At 42.8% G+C, this 18,304-nt stretch overlaps 1 long non-coding RNA gene across 2 annotated transcripts in view; it reads left to right on the forward strand.

Annotated features, from left to right (window-relative positions):
* LOC308627764 overlaps positions 1–18,304 on the forward strand; it is a 48,840-nt gene continuing 30,536 nt past the window's right edge. For both annotated transcript variants that reach the window (XR_014017431.1, XR_014017432.1), the window contains exons 1-2: positions 1–1,078; positions 9,805–10,173. This is a non-coding gene — a long non-coding RNA (uncharacterized lncRNA). The remainder of the gene's footprint in view (positions 1,079–9,804; positions 10,174–18,304) is intronic.

Here is an 18,304-nt window from a genome sequence, read left to right on the forward strand (position 1 = left end):
CCCGAGCAGTGGGCGCGGGGGCGCGGTGTCTTCAGGCGGACGTGGGCTGTCGCTTCCGACTTCTGTGTCTCACTTTCAGGGATCACAAACTCGGGGTAACACTGGCCCGGCGGGCACATCCAGCTGTTGGCGTATGTGAGCGCCAGAGATGCCGACGAGAAGAGGGCAGCTCCGGGTTTAATGCGGGCTGGAGACCCATGGAGTTCCTTTGGCGTCTCGAATCCAGCGCAGCCGTGGTCTGACGGAGATTCCTGGGATTCGAGCCGACAGGGATGGTGCGGCCGGACCCTGCCCTAGATCAGAAAGTCTCGTACGTCCCCAGCCTTTTCGGGCACCCGGGTCTCTGAGGCAGAGGTCTCGAGCCCCCGGCGGGGCCGAGCTCTTAGAGGCGCAGGCTTGGTCACCCACCCTACGCGTCCAGCCCGGCTTTTGGGGCCACCTCTAGGGCCACACTGATGGTTGGGCCCAGTTTGCGTGTTTCAGATGAAAAATTCACAAGGGACATGAGATTCATGTCTCATGGGGATCAAACCTCATGTCAGTGGCACAGGAGGAATTAGAAGCTGTGTTTCCTTTGAGACCTGAAGATCCAGCTCTAGGTTTTCCTGCTGCTCCCAAGCTTTGGGCAAAGTACCTACACTTCTCTGAGCCTCATAATGGTGATAATACTCTTCCCACTTACCTCATTCAGTTAATGTAGAGGTCAAAGTCATACATGTTTTCTCAGTCATTTATTAACTGCTTGAACCCAAAACTGGACCCTAATGTGTTGCAGAACAACTTTGGCATTTTTGAAGCACCGTGTAAAAGTATTATTAGAAAAGCTTCTCTCAGCCTCCTGAAGTAACCTGCCTCCCAAGCTGCCTTATTCCTAGGAGAATCTTCATCTCCACTTTATCATAGCCCAGGGATCCTGAAGTGGGATGGAAGAAGGGTATCTGACCTGGACTGGTGGTCTTGAAACCTTCTGGAAAACTGGAAAGAAGACTTTTTTTTTTAACTCCATGGAGACAAATGGATTAATCAGTTCACAGATTATCATTATGTTTGGTTGAGAGAGGAAGTCTGGTGACAAAATGTAAGTGCCCCATTCACACCACTCCTTTGAGGCATAGGCTTAGGGAGAAAAAAAATCCCCCCTGTGGGGCAGGGCAGGGGCCTATGTATGTGGCAGGTGTCACTGAATAAGTGGCAGGGCGTCTTCCACTCTGCAGACACCTCCCTCGGTAGTCTCCTTTGGATCTGTGCTTCCTCTGACTTGTGCTAGATTGTCCTAGCCCACAGAAAAGCTGGTCACATGATACTATCACAGGGACATATTTGCAGGAATGTTTGTGTCATCCCCCAGCCGCCTAAGCCGTGGCATCTGCTGCCATTTTTTTTTACATTTTTAAAAATTGAACTATAGTTGATTTACAATGTTGTGTTAATTTCTACTGTACAGCAAAGTGATTCAGTTATACATATGTATACATTTTAAGAAATATTCTTTTCCACTATGGTTTGTCATAGGATATTGAATATAGTTAGTTCCCTGTGCTATACAGTAGGACCCTGTTGTTTATCCTTCCTGTATATAATAGCTTACATCTGCTACCCCCAACCTCCCACTCCATCCCTCCCCCAACCCCCTCCCCCTCGGCAACCACAAGTCTGTTCTCTATATACGTGAGTCTGTTTCTGTTTCGTAGATAGGTTCGTTTTGTGTCATATTTTAGATTCCATGTATTCCACGTATGCTATCATATGGCATTTGCCTTTCTCTTTCTGACTTACTTCACATAGTATGACAGTCTCTAGTTGCATCCATGTTGCTGTAAATGGCATTTTTTCTCTTTTTTTATGGCTGAGTACTATTCCGTTGTGTATATGTGCCACATCTTCTTCATCCATTCATCTGTTCTTCCATTCTTGGCCATTTTTCCTGGCCAGTGCCGGTTCCAGCTCCAGCAGTAAGAATATAGAAGGACTAACCCAGAAAAGTGGGATGGTTTGAGATGGATGAAAGATGGGATGAATTGGCTGAGAGTTTTGTTTTTCCTTTCCAAACACTTAGCTGGCTCATTTAGCTCAGCAATCTCTGGGGAGGTATAAAGCGTAATTAATTTATTTTTCATGATTGGTTTGATTGAACTCTTTTACTGGAGAGATAAGGAGTTTTGTCATGACAGGTGCAGGGATGGATTGCTTTTTGTCATTCACAGCAGTGGGTACCACTTGGAGCCTGTAGGTAGGTGGTGGCATGAGATGAGAAACTTTACAGGGGACATGAAAGAAAACTAGAGGAAATGGGGCAGGAATGGCTAGATTCTTTGCCACTCCAAGGACCAGAGAGGGAAAATGAGCTTTCAGAGAATACAGGCCTTGCCTTAAATAATGAGATTTACTTGGAAGATTGGTTCACTTCTTATTGACCTGGGTCAGAAGCTGAGCGTCTTTGTGCAGTCAGAGTTCAGAATATCTTCAGTATCTCACAGCACGCGTAGCTCCTCCTGTAGGTCTGCAGTAGGCCAAGAACCAGAGCAGGTGTGATGCTGTTGCTATCAGGAACAGTCTCCATGGTCTTGTCACTGGAGAGATCAGCTGACACTGACATTTTTTTTTAAATTTTTATTGGGGTATTTACAATGTTGTGTTAGTTTCAGGTGACACTGAAATACTTGAGCAGTTACTCTTAAGGCAGGTGGGACAGCTTGAAGAGTTCTTGTCAACTGTTACAGCGATCTATGTATCATAAAATCCATCTTTTTTCATGATAAGGTTCATATCTTCTATATTCTTTCTAATTTTTCCATTTCTTTGTCTATTAATTCCTAACTCTGGTACTTAATGTGTTATAAACTCCCACCATGATGGGAGTTGTTTTCTTATTGTAGTTCTAATACATATTTCCCGTAAAAGTAAATTTACCCCCAATATAAGTATATTTTCAACATACATACATAACCCAAAATTCGTTTGCCTCTTCACCACCACCAACATGCTTCTCAGTACTCCTAGGCCTCAGGTGCTCACATAAGGGGCATTAACTCCTTTAAATTTTGGGTACCTTCTGGGAAAACCAGATTATCTATAAGCCCAGCCTGGTCTTGTCCAGGTTTGTCTCTCCCTGACAATCAGTAATACTCAGAGGAGACTTCTCAGTTTGATGGTGTGGACAATGGCACTGCCTGGGGCTTTACCACTATGGGAAAAGTGTAAGGCATTGGTAGGGTTTCTCCAGCCAGGAAGCCAGGCAAGCTTTCTCCCATGACAAATGATAAGTTTTATTTTAATTATGATAAGTATGTATTTAACTGGGCCAGGGAGGATTGGGCATGCTGGGGGAGGGCATTGAGTTTTGATATGTTCCCTCAGCTTCCCCCTCCCAGTATTTTAATTTAAACATTTCCAGGCATACAGAAAAATTGAAATAAATTTATAATGAACACCCAGTTACTCATCGCCTAAATTTCCCAATTAACATTTTACTATACTTGCTCTTTCACATATCTGTCCATCAATCCATCCCTCCAACGTTTTAAAAATGAAAATCTACAAACATACCAAATAATTGAAAGAATAGTACACGGGGGGAGCACCCTCATACCTTCCTTAGAGAGTCAACAATTGACAATGTTTTATTTGTTTCTCGCTGTCTTTCTCCTTGAACCATTTGAAAGTTAGTTTGATTATATTTCATCCCTAAATACTTCAGCACACATCTTTTAGGAATAAAGGCATTATTGTGTATAACCACAACATTACTATCACACTGAAGAAAACTAACAATAATTTTATCTAAAATCATCAAAAATATCCCATCTATATTAAAATTTCCCCAAACGTTCCAACCTTTTGAATTAAAAAAAATCATAATCCAATCAAAGTAGATTTTTGTTGCGTATATGTCTGTAGCATCTTTTAATCTAGAACCATTTCCCATTTTAAAAAAACTTTTTATTTTGAAATAATTATAGATATACAGGTATTGCAAAGATAGTACAAAGAGGTTCCATGCATGCTTCACCCATTTTCTCTCAGTGGTTATGTCTTGTGTAATGATTAATGTAGTATCATAACCAGAAAAATCAGTGTTGGTACAATGTGTGTATATTCTTATGCTGTTTTTTCACAGACATAGCGATAGTAATGGGTGGATTCCTGTAACCACCACCACAATCAAGATATAGATTTATATCATCATCACAAAGATCTACTGGTGTTATCATTTTACCACTTTGAGTGAATGTAGAAACCTTACCCCCTGTTATGGACTGAATGTGTCACCCCAAAATCCCTGGGTTGAAATCCTAATCCCCAGTGAGATAGTATTAGGAAATGGGGCCTTTGGGAGGTAATTAGGTCATGAGGCTAGAGCCCTCATGGATGGTATTGGTGCCCTTTCAAGAAGAGTCATGAGAGAGCTTGCTTCCTTCCTGCCTTTCTCCACCGTGTGGTGACACAGCAAGAAGACAAGATGGCCATCTGTAAAACAGGAAGATAACTGTCACCAGACACTGGATTTGCTGGCACCTTGACCTTGGACCTTCAGCCTGTTGTTTAAGCCAAGAAGTCGATGGTATTCTGTTATAGCAGCCCAAACTAACTAAGACACCTCCTTTTAGGCTCCCTGTTTATGTCATAATAGTCTTAAATATTTACTCTATATACATTGAGATGCAGGCCAAACAATGCTATGCTTTTTGCTTCGACCATCAAGCATAATTTAGACAACTCGAGAGGAGAGGGAGAGTCTATGTAGCCACGTTTTTGCTTTTACCATTGTTCTTTCTTTCTTCCTGATGTTCCAAGTTTCCTTTTTTAAAATCATTTCCATTCTGTTTTGAGAACGTTTTAAAGCCATTATTTTAGAGCAGGTCTGGTGGTGGAAAATCCTCTTACTTTTCCTGTATCTGAGAATTTTTTTATTTCTCCTTCATTCCTGAAAAATAATTTCACAAGGTACAGAATTCTGGGCTAACAGTTCTTTCGTTTCAGCACTTGAAAAAGGTTGTGCTAGAACCATCCAGCTTCCATGGTTCTGATGAGAAATCTGCTGTCAATTGAATTATTTCTGCCCTTTATGTGAGGTGTCATTTCTCTCTTGCTGCTTTCAAGATATTTTCTTGGTCTTTAATCCTTTAATTGTCTGAAGTTTGATTATGATGGTTCATGGTATGGATTTCTTTGGGTTTATCCATTCGGGGTTTTGCACAGATTTTTAAATCTATAGGTTTACATCTTTTTCCATATTTGAAAGAACTTCAGTTATTCTTTCTTTTCCATATTTGAAAAATGTTCAGCCATAATTTCTCCAAATACTTTTTTCAACACCGTTCTCTTTCTCCTCTATTTCTTAGACTCCAGTGACACAAGTATTATATCTTTTGTTATGATCTCACAACTTTTTGTGGTTCTGTTCACTTTTTTTCAGCCATTTTCTCTCTGTTGTTCAGCTCAGGTAGTTCCTATTGTCTCTTCCACTTCACTGATTCTTTCCTGTGTCCCCTCTGTTCTGCTGTCTTTAAAACATTCAATGATTATATTTTTTAAAATTCTAAAATTTCCATATGGGTTTTCTTCACATATTCTGTTACTTTACTGAGACTTTCAGGGGTTCATAATTGCCCACTGAAATATTTTTATGATGGCTGCTTTAAAATTCTTGCCTAATTCCAACATCTGCGTCACCTTGAGGTTGATGTCTGTCGATTATCTTTTCTCTTTCAAGTGAAGATTTTCCTGGTTCTTGGTCTGACATGTAATTTCCAATTGTACCCTTGAAATTTCTGGTATTATGTCATGAGAGTCTGGATCTTATCAAAATCTATTTCAGCAAGTCTCCTCTGACTTGCTGCGCTGGTTCGGGAAGAGGGAGGTTATGCTTTGCTACCATCACGTGGGGGTGAAGGTCCAGGCTCCCCACTTGGGCTCCCTGGGCACCCTGGGAGGACAGGGGTGCTTGCTTACTACTTGGTGGAGGTGCTAGGCCTCCGCTGACGCCTCCTAGGCTGGGAGGAGCGAGGTCCAAGTCCCTTCTTGTTGCTTCTGCTGGGGGTAGGTAGAAGGCCTCGTGACCTCTGGGTACTGGTGTAAGTTTGGCTTCCCTCTCAGCCTTCTCTGATACACCCGGGTGGGGCAGGGGGGAGCACCTTTTTACAGCCAGGCAAAGATGGAAGTCCAGGCTCCCCACTCAGTTTTTGCTGCCTGGTAATCGGTGGCTTTTTGGATATCTTGTTGCTTAAGTGAACCAATATTGGCCTTACAGAAGTATACACCAAGTGACAGATGTCTCCACAAATTTCCACTTCCTGGGATTGCTTCTCCATTTATTGTTCTAAGATGATCCTGGGTTGCCACTCTAATACACTGTGGTGTTTTACACTTCCTAATGCAAAATTATCACCCTATGTTTTGACAGAAAATGCTGTGGAGTGGTACTTTATTATAAAATTACAAAACTTTTGCCTGCTCTCAATTGTTGGTATGTAGGGTCTCTGTGGATAAAAAGAACAATCGATATTTTTAGATTAGCTGTAACCTCTTGAGTTTTGATCCAGTAAGACTCAGTGTTTTATTACATTGTTTATGAAAAAAAAATCTAATGTATATAGTGGCTGGGAGCATGGATTTATTTTTTGCCCTACTCCCTTGTCTGGATTTCAGATCATAATTTAAAATATACATTTGTCCATAGAATTTTAAGCCTCATTTAATTTTTGCCAATGGAATTTCAGGAATCTATCCAAAATTTTCTAAAATATTAGGTTAGTTTTCTTCACTGTCAAAGTATTTCCTAAAGGGATAGGATTTTTCTTTTCTCTTCCAAAATTGTGCCTGATAGATTTCTTACTGTTGCCTTGGTCAGGAAGAAAAATAATTATTAAAGCAAAAACTTCTCTTCAGTTAATATTATTTACTGACTAAAGTCTATGACTTGCACTAGAGAATAGGCTAAGTGTGGACATTATACAAAATGAGATCAACAGTCTGTGCTTTTTCCAGATATATGTGTTACAACCTGACGTTCACTTCAGTAAGTCTGGCAGATAAGCCACATAAAAGGAACTGGGAAGCAGGAGACCTTAGTCTCAGCACAAGTTTATTGCTGAACTTTGCTGCGTCACCTTAGTCAAATCCCGTAGCATCCCATGGTCTCAATTTCCTTACCTGTCAATGAGAATAAAAATACTTATCACTTCTAACTTCTACAGTTTTTGTCAGAGAAAATTTAAATTTGTGCCATAAATATAGATAATATTGCTAAAGATTATCTACCTTTTTTTTTTTTTTTTCCTAAAAAAAGTATCTGAAAACGCACCTAGCTTTTCAGCTGCTTCTGGTCTCGAAAATGTCTTCGAGCAAAGGGAATCAGAAAACTGCTAGGATAGATTAAAAAATTTTCAGACTGCATCTACAGGATTGACTATGTCCATTTTTGCTAGGAGTGAGAACCAAATTTATTTCTCTCTCCTGGATACTCTGATTCTTTAGCTGTTGGGCATCTAGTTATGTCACCCATGCGGATTAAGGCAGAAGCCTGGCACATGGTTTGTAGAACTGTGTAGCAGACATACATGGGTTGAAATAATTGTAATTAGAAAGTCAATCTCACCTTTAGGAAGTAGGCTGAAGCATGTGGATATTCTGACTTGTCCCAGAAGCACAATAAAAATAAACCAAATGCTCTCCAAGTAAGAACAATGATAAAAATACAAAATTTGAAATGATGAACACAAAGATTTGAATCATAAATATTTATTTCTAGAGAAACAGTAAAGGCAAACTCATTTCCTGTTTCAGAGGAAGAGGGCTCAGTGGTAGTTGGACCATACCAACAGTACCGCTGTGTCGAAATGGGATTTTCTGCATGAGGCCTTTTGTAGGGGGCAAGAAGCCCTGTCGCCACCCTCATGGTGGACAGGATCTCTCTCCCTGCATCTCTGGACTGGTTCTTAGATGTGATAAGGAACTCACGAAATGACCTTGCAGATTTCATCTTCTATTCATAACTTCAGAGTCTGAAATTAGGGAGTGAGCCAAAGCTAGGTATTCCATGGACTTTCGCTGTGGATGTTAAGGTCGTTTCACAATTGGCTGTGAAGCACATTTTTGACTGGTAGAAAAACTGCAAAGCAACGTTTAGAGTTTTCTTTACGTGTCTAATAGTGGTTTACTTCCCTGCCGTGTAGATGGCTCTGAGGAGTGCAGTATGTACGGGCCAGGAGGCCGTGGGGAGGGAGGATCAGTGAGACTGCGGGTGTAGCCGCTGAGGAAGCCAGGTGAAGTCATTCTGCCTTCCCAGCTTGTAGGTTTCATTGTTTTACACAATGGGGTGATCGTCCGCCTGCTTGGCCAACGCCAGGCTCTTTGAGGTGCCCAGAAAACCCCCATGTAAATGCACAGCTAGACAGTTGGGTGTACAGCTGACTCTGTGTCTCATGCAGCCCTCGGGGCAGGCTCCCCTCTGGCCCAGGAGGCTTGCCTCTAGGTTGTGCAGAGAAACTGCCTTACTTGAAAGCATTCCCGTGGGCAGGGTGATTTCAGAGACACCTGTGAGAGTCTCCCTCCCTCTGAAAACAAACAGAGCCCCTCCCCTGCCTCCCTTCCCTTCTCCCCAGGGACCTAGAATCCCTCACGTTCTCATGAAAGCTCTTCATTCGTTAGCGCTCACGTTTAGAATGCAGGCCCAGGGGAAGGAGCTGCGATCGCTTGAGGCCTTACCATATAGAAAACCCTGTGCCGGGAGATTGACATCCAGAGATGTTATTCTTATTTTTTTAGATGAAGAAACAGAGGCTCGGAAGTATACCTTTGCACAAGGTGACAACGTATGTCATAGAACCAGCCTTCAGACCCAGATTCTTCAGACTCCAAACTCCCTGCACTCTCTGGGCCCTCTCCTGTCTCCCTGGAACTGAGATTTACTGACGTTCCCACATTCCGGTTCACCTTGCCTAGAAGGACACAGAGTGCTGGGCTTTAACCCCTCCTGGAGACAGAGAGGGCAGCTAAGCTTTGTGGGCTGAGAAAGCTTTGGGCCTCCCAAGGTGCACGGAGTCCAGGCCCAGAAATGATGAAGGCTGGGGTCCTAGCTCTGGCCTCCAGGCACAAGGCAGGGACCCTCCTCCTACACCACGGGGCGACCTGCCAAGGTGTCTCATTCAGGCTGGAGCCCCTTGAGGGAGAAGGGGGAGAGGGTATGTGTGGCTGACTCCCACCTGCACCAGGGCTCTCGTGCCCCTATTCCATCCGGAGGGCTGCAGCTTGCTTGAGAGGGCAGTGCGGGCATAAAAGGTTCCTGTGCATTCTGTTCATTTCACCAGGTTCCTATGTGTTTCTGTTAATTTTACTAGGTTCCTGTGCATTCTGTTCATTTCACCAGGTTCCTGTGTGTTTCTGTTTGTTTTACTAGGTTCCTGTGTGTTTCTGTTTGTTTTACTAGGTTCCTATGCATTTCTATTCATTTCCCTAGCTAGGGTATAAGCTGTGAGCCTGAGTAAGAGTGGAGCACCGAAGCTGGGCTTGTCAAGGGCTGATGGCAGCGTGGAGTGTGAGGCCCCAGAGGGCTCTCTGGTGCTGTCTTGACGGGACATGCCTGCAGCTCTCCACTGCCCTTCAGAGAGGTTCATCTTGTAGTTGAGGCATGAATGATCAGTGTGGCTGACACACAGCTGGAGAAGGCAGTCGGAGTAACTTAGGTCACTCGGACTAGACCCCTCACCCTTCACTGTCTGGTCCGGGCATCTCTCCCATGTGCTGCTATAGAAACCTCAACCTCTAAGACTGTATTATGATTATCTGTTTACTTATTGATGGCAGGTTCCCTGAAGACAGCAGCCAGTTGTGCTGGTCTCAGCACGCCCCGTGTCTTTTGTGACACCTGAACGTGAGGAGATGTTCCTAGCTAAGCTGGAACCGGACAACAGCTTTGGCCCAATTACAGGAATGAGGAAGATTTCATCGGGAATGGGGAACAGAAGGTAACTGGTTAACTGTGTTTCTGGAAAACGTCTCCTTCTGCTCAGTGGGGCTGTGAACGAGAACCATGCGTGTGAACTGGAGTAGGAGGCACTGACCGCAGCTGCCTGGACCCTGGCTCCAGCCGGGGAGACGGGGCTAGCTAGAGGGACTTTCCAGAAAAGGGAACAGCAACCTTGCTCTGGGACAAATCCTATAGTGCTTTTTCAGGTAAGTGTAATCTTTCCATTTTACCTGGTATTTAAAAAGAAACCCTTGAAAATTCAGAAGGCAAGTAAAGCAATCCTGCCAATTTAATGAAGAGGAAGCTGTAGGCGTGTCAGCCACTCACTGAGGAACCTGGCAGCCAGAGGGAAGGAGGGGAAGGGCTGTGCTGTGACTCATCCCACGAGGCCAGGACTTTTTCTAGTTTTCTTTCAGCACGTAGGGTCTCTGAAGGGGGCGTGGGGAGCTCTGCTATGAAGGAACCATCCAGAAACCTCAGCCCTGTGAATTTTCCCTTCCACTTGCCTTGTTTTGTCTCTCCACGATGAGATGGGAGGAGTGACATGGCTGTCAGAACACCCTCATCCCTCTGGGTTGGTGAATGTCTCCCTCTGGTACCTCTGAGCCAAGGGGTCCGTACTGAAGACAAGCCTCTGTCCGGTGCCCTCTGAGGCACACAGCCTGTCTACAAAGCTAGTCAGAATGCAGGGGAGGGAGGCCTGTCTGTCCTCTCAGTAATCCCCTTGTCACCGCACCTCCAAGGGCTGCTCACCCTGACAGAGGGGATGTGACGGGCAGCCTGTCAAATAGATTGTGAGTGCATTAGCAGGATTAGCGGTGAAGGCGAATATTTCAGCCTTTCCAAAGTTCATTCACAGCCTCTGAGACTGGCCTGCTCAGCGTTTCTGTATTTTCATTCCACAACAGAGTTTAATTTATAATATTAGTATAGAATGCTATCTGAGATTTCTTTTCCTTCTTACTGATAAGCCAGCTGAAATACTTTAGCAGCCCTGCAAAACCAGATGCTTTGTTCTTGGCAGGGATTGAAGTATGACTGATTTTATTTTTGGTTGTTAAAGTAATATACCCTCATTGTGGAAAAATTGGACCAGAAAAGTATAAGGGAGAAATTTAAAATATTTGGTCCTTTCACCAGATATTACCTCTGATGCCATCTTGTGTCTTCATGCAGTTTTTCATCTATGCATAGATATTAAACAAAATTGAAATTATATTGTATATTGGATTTGGTTTCCTTTTTTAAAAAAACAAATATATCATCAACTTTTGCCAGTTTTCTTGCACTTTTAATGAAAACACCTGTGAAATATTTTATGTGAATATATTTGCAGTACTCTATTGATGTGTAACAAATTACCACAAACTCAGCAACTTAAAGTAATACCCATTTATTAGCACACAGTTCTGTAGATCAGAAGTTGGGGTCTCTGCACAGGTCCCAGAAGGTCAAAATCAAAGTGTCAGCTGGGATAAGTTCTCCTCTGGAGGCTCTGGGGAGAATCACTTACAAGCTCATTCTTGTCATCAGGTTTCAGTTCTTCGAGATGGTACGGCTGAAGTCCTCATGTCCTTGCTGGTTGTTAGCTGGGGACTGCTCTGAGCAGCTGGAGGCCACCTGTCTTCCTTTGACATGTGGCTCCCTTGATCTGCAAGCCCGCAGTGGTGCATTGACCCCTCATTGCGTTTTGAATCTCTGGCTTCTTCTCTGATCAACTGAGAAAACGCTTTGCTTTTCAAGGACCCATCTGATTAGGTCAGGCCCACCGGAATACTCTGTCTCAAGGTTGACTGTGTCCTATAACAAGACCTAATCAGGGGAGTCAACTTCATCATATGATAATCGCCAGGATTATGCAGGGCATGTATCTCTACTTACCACAATATTATAATTTACTTAATAGTCTCCCTGTTTTAAAAAACTGAGTCATATGGCCACAATTTCTTAGTTACATCTGCTTCCTGGATAAATGAGATACATTGCCTCTTTGGAGCTTTGTTTGGGAATCCTGCTTTTGGTGAATCAGATGTGAGAGTGGGGCTATTGCAGTCTTTTGCTGCATTGTAGTACAGTTGGTGTATTAGCTTTCTAGGATCACAGTAACAAAGTATCATGAACTGAGTGGCTTAAAACAATAGGAGTTTACTGTTTCACAGTTCTGGAGGCTAGAAGCCTGAAGTCAAGGTGTCAGTAGAGCTAAAGTCTCTCTGAAATCTGCAGAAGAATTCCTTCTCGCCTCTTCTTGGTCCCTGGTAGTTAGCTGGCAATCCTTGGGTTTCCTTGCTTTGTAGCTGCATAACTGCAGTGTCTGCCTCCCCCATCAGTGCCATTGTTTCTGTGAGTCTGTGTCTCCACGTGGACATCTTCATATAGGGACACCAGTCACATTGGATTAGGGACCCACCCTACCCCAGTATAATCTCGTTTTAACTTAACTAATTACATCTGTAACAATCCTATTTTAAGATAAGCTCACATTCTGAGGCTTTGGGTGTTAGGACTTTAGTATAATTTTGGGGGGTTGGATACAATTCAACATTTAACAATTGGTATAGAATGTTAGGTGACTAGCTTAGTGGAAACTGAATGGACACCTAGAGTGGTAGGTCTTGAATCAGAAGCAGATGCCACAGGTGTAGTTATTTCAGCAAAGATTGGGTAAGCTGGCTGGGCCGTGGGGTAGCATGCTAGCAGGTGGTGCTGGGCCAGGTTTGACTACTAATTCCTGTATATAGGAATATAGTGATATCAATATCCTGGGGTTAAGGCCATGCCTGAAATTTCCTGTTGTAAAATCCTTTGCCCAAGCTCTGACTAGTGGCCCCGAGGTTCAGTGAGCTGAGCGCTGTAGACAAAGGGCAGATACAGCTAAGGCTTCTCTGAGAAGTGGTCCTGGAAGCAGTGACTATGTATAGTGTTGGAAAATGTATTTCCACCTCTCTTTTGCTTTTGCTGTTGACTTAAGTTTGCACAGATCGTTTTAGTTTGGAAAGTGATTTCACAGTTTATTATCTTTTATAATTTTCACATCCACCCTGTGAAGTTTGAAATGGCTATTTCCTTTTAGGTATAGTGAAATTAAGTATTATTATACAATAACTGCCAACACAATCAAAATTACATATTACTGTTTAATTTTACAGATGAGAAGCTAAGAAAGGTTAAGGGACTTGTCTCATGGCACTTGTAAGCTGTAGAACTGGGACCGGGACTCATGTCTGTGTCCTTCCTAGGCTTGTGCATTGTCCCCACGCTGTGCTACCAAGCTGACCACTAACTTGGACCTGCCTAGAGAATGTCAGCACCAGCATAGCACAGGGATGCCAGAAGCCCCACGTTCAAAAGTATTCTCTAGACTCAACACTGTGTGACCTTGGAAACTTAGGTTAATTTTCCTTGGCTTCATTCATTCATTCATTCATTCACTCAACAATTTTTTCTTACAGTTTCTTTTTTTTCCAGCTTTATTGAGATAAAATTGACATATAACATTTTGTAAGTTTAAGGTGTATAATGTGATTATTTGACACATGTATATATTGTGAAAATGATTACTACAGAAAGATTGGTTAACACCTCCATCAACTGACATAATTAGCTTTTGTGTGTGTGTGGTGAGAAGATTTAACTTTTTTAGCATCTTTCAAATATACAATACAGTATTGTTAACTATAGTCACCAGGCTGTGCATTAGATCCCCAGAACTTATTTATCATAGAACTAAAGTTTGTACCTTTGACCGACATCTCCCCACTTCCCCCACCCCCAGCTCCTAGCAACAACCATTATACTCTGTTTCTACGAGTTCAGCTTTTTTAGATTCCACAAATAAGTGAGATCATACAGTATTCTTTTCTTTGTACAATTTCTTTGCTTATTTCACTTAGCGTAATGCTCTCAAGTTCCATCTATGTTTTTACAAATGGCAAGATTTCCTTTTTTTAAATTTATAAATTTGATTATTTATTTATTTTTGGCTGCGTTGGGTCTTCATTGCTGCACGTGGGCCTTCTCCAGTTGCGGCGAGCAGGGGCTACTCTTCATTGCGGTGTGCAGGCTTCTCATTGTGGTGGCCTCTCTTGCTGTGGAGCACGGGCTCTAGGTGCACGGGCCTCAGCAGCCGTGGCATGCGGGCTCAGTAGTTGTGGCTCACAGGCTACAGAGCACAGGCTCAGCAGTTGTGGCACATGAGCTTAGTTGCTCCACGGCGTGTGGTATCTTCCCAGACCAGGGCTTGAATCCGTGTCCCCTGCATTGGCAGGCGGATTCCCAACCACTGCGCCACCAGGGAAGTCCCAAGATTTCCTTTTTTTAATGGCTAAATAATATTCCTATATTTACGTTTTTATCTAGCTATCTAATGTATGTATATATAAAATGACATTTTATTTATCCATTCATCCACTGATGATCACTTTGGTTGTTTCCATATTTGATTATTGTGCATAATGTTGCAGTGAACATGGAAGTGTAGGTATCTCTTCAAGATAGTACTTTCATTTCCTTCAGATACATATCCAGAAGTGGGATTGCTGGATCATATGGTAGTTCTATTTTTAATTTTTCAAGGAAAAACTCCTACTGTTTTCCATAGCAGTTGTACCAATTTACATTTTCACTAACAGTGCACAAGGGTTCCCTTTTCTCCACATCCTAACCTACAATTGTTATCTCTTGTCTTTTTGATAAGAGCTGTTCTAACAGGTGTGAAGTGATATCTCATTGTGGTTTTGATTTGCATTTCCCGGATGATTAGTGAGGTTGAGCGCCTTTTCATGAACTTATTGGCAATTTGTATGTCTTCTTTGGAAAAGCGTCTATTCAGGTCCTCTGCCCATCTTTTTAATCAGACTATTTGTTTTTCTGCTACTGAGTTGTATGAGTTACTCCCCTTCATCCCTGGCATTTTTGGTTTTTGATGTCACGATTTATGTCTTTTTATACTGTGTGTCCATTAACAAATTATTTTAGCAATCGTCTCACTCTCTCCTGACGTGCAGAGTTTCTGCTGAGAAATCTTCTGACTAGCCTTATGGGGGTTCCCTTGTATGTGAAGAATTTTTTTCTCTTGCTTCTTTTAAAATTCTTTCTTTGTCTTTGATTTTAGACAGTTTCACTATAATGTGTCTTAGAGAAGGTCTTCGGGGTTGAAATTATTTGGAGATGTGTGAACTTCATGAACTTGGATGTCCACATCTCTCCCCAGTGTTGGGAAGATTCAGCCATTATTTCTTTAAATAAGCTTTTGCCCCTTTCTCCCTCTCTTCTACTTCTGGGACTCCAATAATACATGCTTTTTTATCTTATAGTTCATATAGGCTTTCTTCAATCTTTTCATTCTGTTTTCTTTGTTCTCCTCTTACTGGATAATGTAAAAAGATCTGTCTTCTACCTCACAGATTCTTTCTTCTACTTGATCCAGTCTGACGTTGATGCTGTCTATTACATTTTTCATTTCATTCATTGTATTCTTCAACTCCAGAATTTCTGTGTTGCTGTTGTTGTTGTTGTTTTTGATAATGATTTCTGTCTCCCTGATAAACTTCTCATTTTTTAATTGTTTTCCTGATTTCATTGAATTGTCTGTGTTTTCTTGTAGTCACTGAGCTTCCTTGAAATGACTATTTCATATTTTTTATTGGGCAGATCTCAGATCTTCATTTCTTGGAGGTTGGTTACTGGAAAATGATTGTGTTTCTTTGGTGGTGTCATGTTCCCTTAATTTTAAATTTTCCTTGAGGTTTTGTATTGCTATATTTGAAGAAACAGTCACCTCCTCCAGTCTTTACTAACTGACTTTCAGAGAGAAATACCTTCCGTTTCTCTAAATATCATCCATGTTAGGAATTCTGAGCTTTTCTCAGATCTTTTCTATTGATGCTCCTTTTCCATAGTTCTTGTTCCCTCTTGGTGGGGGAATTCTGACGATTGTACACCTTCTCTCAATCCTGAAAAGTCACACTTGGTGTTAGCATCCTCCATTTTGCTTTCCGTAGGACCCTACTGAATGCTCACATTTGTGTGTTTTCTCACAGTTCTGCAGATTTGGGCTGGCTTTCTGCATGTGTGCACTAGCTTTCTGCAAGGGCTTGCTCTTGCTGCCATAGGGGGCATGCTCAGGGAGCTGACCACAGGGTGGGGCGAGGCTGTGGAGCATTGGGGGTGTCTGTACCAGTTGGGGGGATCTGTGGGTGAGTCCAGTGGCTCATTGGTGGGCTTCCTGATGGAATGTACAACACAGTTAGTAGGATCCATGTTCTTTTGATGCTGCCCAAGACCCCTAGCTGCTGTTCTCCAAGCCCACTCCCCAGTCATGCAGCACACCTCAGTATTCTGGGTGGGGTGCGAAAGAATTGGGTGTCTTTGGCGGTGTCCCACATAGCTGGGGAAGCTGGGTGCTCACTCACAAGCTCACATTTTCCCTCATCAGAAAAATCACAGGCTGAGGAGGTCTCTCTTGGCACTGAGCTGTGCTGTCTTGGGGAGGGGTGATGTAGGTAAAATGAAACTGACCCTCTTACCCTCTTGATTGCATCCAATCTTGGAATATTTTTTCCTCCAGCCATGTGGTGGAACTTCTCTACTAGACTTCTGGACTTCCACAAAGGCACCCTCATCTGTAGGTGATTATTTAAATAGTATTCTTTGAGAGGAAGGTGGTAGAAAACTCTTATTCCACTGTGCTGATACTCTCACTCTTCTTTTTTTTTTTTTTTTTTTTTTGCGGTACACGGGCCTCTCCCCACCGCGGCCTCTCCCGTTGTGGAGCACAGGCTCTGGACTCACAGGGTCAGCGGCCATGGCTCACGGGCCCAGCTGCTCCACGGCATGTGGGATCTTCCCGGACCGGGGCACGAACCCACGTCTCCTGCATCGGCAGGCGGACTCTCAACCACTGCACCACCAGGGAAGCCCCTGTCACTCTTCTTAACATTTATTTCTTGATCACTTAATATGCCAGGCTCTATTCTAGGCCCTGGAATTATAGCAACATAAGATAAAACGCTTGAGGAGTTTGTCTTCTACAATTGCATCAGTTTCATTATTTGGAAAGTGGGGGTAAAAACAATTATATGCCTAATTAAGTTGTGAAGAAAATCATTCATGTAATGAGTTTAGCCCAGTGCCAGGCACATCATAATTGGCAGTAAATGTCAGCTATTTATATAGAGATCACACACAGTGGGAGGTGGGCCTAAGTCTTGACTCTTTGGGGACTTCAGTGCACATGGGGTGGGCACACTGAATAATCTGGGGGAAGGTGGACGTTTGGATCCTTGGAAAGCACACCTTTTCCAGATCTAGGATTGAAACACAAAGCTGGAATACAGTGTTGTCTTGAGGGCAGTGGCAGGGCCTCCCAAAGAGCAAGGTTTGGGGGACATGCACCAAATTCATCTACTCATTCAACATATGCTTCTCCACCCCGGTTGCCCAGAGCTGTGGCCAGAGGTGAAGGATTCCACACTGCAAAGGAAGAATCAGTGCGGACCAAAAGCGATGCAACACCAGTCACATTGTGTGGAGTGCATTGCTGGTTTTACACTTTGTTTTGCCTAAGTGGCCCACTGTATTATTAGATGCCTCTCTTAAATTCCTACACCTCAGTATGTGGTATTAACTCCAGTAGAAAACATGCAACCCGCCCAAAGCTAACACAGTTTAAGAAATGTAATATTTTATATGCATCACATTTTAAAAAGCTGTTTTTTGTTGAGGAGAATGGGGTAACCACTACCGGACATTTTACTTTGCCTCGGGGATACAACTCTGAGAGTTGGAGTTTATACTATAATTTAGCTAATCTGCTCAGATTCAGCATCTGTATTCCTTTAAGTAGCATTTAATATTACAGCAGGAAATCTTTACTGTTTTTCTATGATAAAGAAACATTACTAGACTATACTGTATTATGTGCTCAAACTGGCTTGCCATCTCTAGTGAACTGTAGACAAAGTGGAAACAGATAGTGAGTGGAGAGGAGATGCTTGCATGATCAACCCACAAGGGTTGCATCCCACAAGGGTTATAGGTCTGCAGCATGCATGTCGGGCCCACAGAGCAGGGCTCAGGTTTTCTAGAGCCCCCTGAGAGGGAGAAAGTGATGTCTGTCTCTCAGGTTGGTTGTGATGCTTATATGAGATAGTATGTACAATAAACCTCATCCACTGTGGGCATTCAGCAAAAACAGTTTACTCTCCCTTTTTTTAATCTTCTGCTTTATGAATTCAGTTTTCTTCTGTATTTTTTCAAAGCAGTTATAAATTAAACCACATTAATTTCTTATTCCTAGCTGGAGGATCTGGCACACAGAAGGGATCAGTGGGAGTCTGT

The sequence above is a fragment of the Mesoplodon bidens genome (assembly GCF_964165515.1).
Source record: "Mesoplodon bidens genome assembly, chromosome: 14".
In the NCBI taxonomy this organism is placed as follows: domain Eukaryota; kingdom Metazoa; phylum Chordata; class Mammalia; order Artiodactyla; family Ziphiidae; genus Mesoplodon; species Mesoplodon bidens.